Genomic DNA, 2500 nt, shown 5'->3' on the forward strand with positions numbered 1-2500 from the left:
TAAACATATCAGCAATGGTTTGACACAAATTCATCCCTCGTAGCCAGTGCTAAATGGATTTTTTGAATGTGTCGAATATTCAACATCCAATATAGAACCAACTTTATTGTGGTTTGTGCGTAACACAGGGAGAAAAGTAGCCTTCATTGGAACTTGCCATCTTTGCAAATTAGTACCGAACTGTCATGAACGAGAGTGAATGGATGAATGTGATTATGACGAGGTCATAACGAGGTCATAGGCCTAACCTGATCAACTACAGCTAAACCAGCTGGACACCAACAGCATCACACTACAAAAGGGTGAATTTACCCCCATCTTACCCCTTTGTGTTTGTGTGTTTGTGTGTGTTGTGTGTGTGTGTGTGTGTGTGTGTGTGTGTGTGTGTGTGTGTGTGTGTGTGTGTGTGCGCGTGTGTGTGCCTGTGTGTGTGTGTATCCAGCACCTCAGATGTGCTGTCTGGCTACTGTGTGTGTAAAAGACGGAAGAGTCGTGACAAACAGGAAATGCAAGGCTTACCCTCCTGCGTCATGGGACTCAGAGGAAGGGGTGCACGTTTCAGATTGTGTGTGTGTGTGTGTGTGTGTCTTTATGATGTGTGTATGAGTTCTGTGTGTATCTCTATGCTGTGTGTGTGTGTGTGTGTGTGTAGTTTCTAGGCCAGTGGTGTAGTCAGGCTCTTTGCCGCATATCATTCATTCGTTCACTCTCACTTATTCTCTCTCTGTCTCCATCTCTCTCTCTCTCTCTCTCTCTCTCTCTCTCTCTCTCTCTCTCTCTCTAATCCAGTCTTTCTGCTGGCGATTTTGGAAGGAAGAAAAGAAGCGCTCATGATTATCCTATGTCTCGCTCCAGAAACCGTGCAGTCTTGTGCATCTGTGTGTGTGTGTGTGTGTGTGTGTGTGTGTGTGTCTTTGTGCAGTCTGAATAAGCACCAGCTCTTTTTGTGTCTACCATATGAGATGTGGCTCTGTGTGTGTGTGCACGTGTGCATGTCTGTGTGTGTGTGTGTGTGTGGTTCCTGTTCACAAGACAGTCCAGCTCTTCCTCAGGCAATGTGGCCTGCTTCTGTTTGTGTCTGTGTGTGTGTGTGTGTGTGTGTGTGTGTGTGTGTGTGTGTGTGAGAGAGAGAGAGCGAGAGAGAGAGAGAGAGAGTGCACCCATCTTTCAAGGTTATCCATCCACCTCAACACCCCTAAACATGGCCAAAGTGTATGTAGATGATATCAGGGAACTGCAGAGGTGGACGGCACAGAAGACGTGAGCTTTGTGTTGATGACAGAATCACAAAAGGGACACGCTGTCTACTGATTGGCCTCCTGAGGCTCGTCCGCGCAGTTGTCCCGGTCAGGAGAGGTGACCTTAAAGCGCCCAGCCATCGCCCTCTCCCCCGACACACGCACACACACACACACACACACACACACACACACACACACACACGCCATGTCGCACTCCGCGGCAGCTGGGTAAAATCAATCACCGCGCACCTGCTTTCGAACTCAATAACGAATCGCCAAGTCACAACTGTGCGTCTGTCTGTGTCCGTGTCAGTGCAGTGGCGACCGCAGGCTTTCAAAAGCGGCTTCACTTCCTATTTCAATGAGACGCTGCACAAAAGCAACTCGCAGAGGCAGCGCGACATCAGAGGGGCTTTGGCCTCGGGAAATAGGACTATCGAAATACCACGCTTTACTTCAAAAGCCTCCTGTACCTCCTCCGTCTCCACATTGAACGCACACCGCTCCAATTCCCCCCTTCCAGTCTAGTAGCGAGAACCTGTCACACAATGGGCGGGCCACCGCCTTGAGGCTACATTTAACTGCACTCACGCCGTCTGTCTGGCGTGTAGGACAACACAGAGTACTACTACACAACTACTATCACTGGACTTGTCCGCTTACTTACACATCAACAGAGAATTCATTAAAAAGAAGAAATGACAAAACTGTCCACGGTCCTGTCTAAACACCGCCCTCAACGCCAAGCCCTGATTTGCACGTAATCCGGGTCATTAACCTGATAACTCTCTTCATCTTGCAGTGTTAATAACAAAGGCGCGAACGGGCATTCCGTTGCTTTGCCATGCAAGGAGACATCATCTCTTTGTGTCCACCGCCTTCTGCAGGAGCTCTCTGCGGCGTCTAACATTTTGTCACACTTAGCTTCCAAACTCTGAGTCATGTCATCATACACATGATATATGCACGCCTACTCTTTCGGCAGCCACACGGATGTAATCTATAAAGCCATCTGTTCGGGGGACAATGTGCATTTGTGGCAGTGTGTTTGTTCAAATGTTCAATTACATCACTGTTTACCTGCGGCGTAAAATTGCTGTGAAATATGAATAATAGTTATTCATATGGAGTTGGTTATAAATGGCTTGCTGGGGCGCTAAAGATCTGCTATACATTACAGCGGCAACTGATACAGACAGCTGCACAACGTGCTTTACCTTCTCGCCCGTGGGTTAGGCTACCTTATGCCGACCGACTGT

The 2500-nt window shown here is 48.2% G+C and overlaps 1 protein-coding gene across 1 annotated transcript in view; it reads right to left on the minus strand.

Moving 5' to 3' along the window:
* kif21b (kinesin family member 21B) overlaps nt 1-2500 on the minus strand; it is a 110052-nt gene that overhangs the window by 107037 nt on the left and 515 nt on the right. The gene's annotated exons all lie outside the window — the stretch shown is intronic.

This window comes from Sardina pilchardus, chromosome 9, assembly GCF_963854185.1.
Source record: "Sardina pilchardus chromosome 9, fSarPil1.1, whole genome shotgun sequence".
NCBI classification, from domain to species: Eukaryota; Metazoa; Chordata; class Actinopteri; order Clupeiformes; family Clupeidae; genus Sardina; species Sardina pilchardus.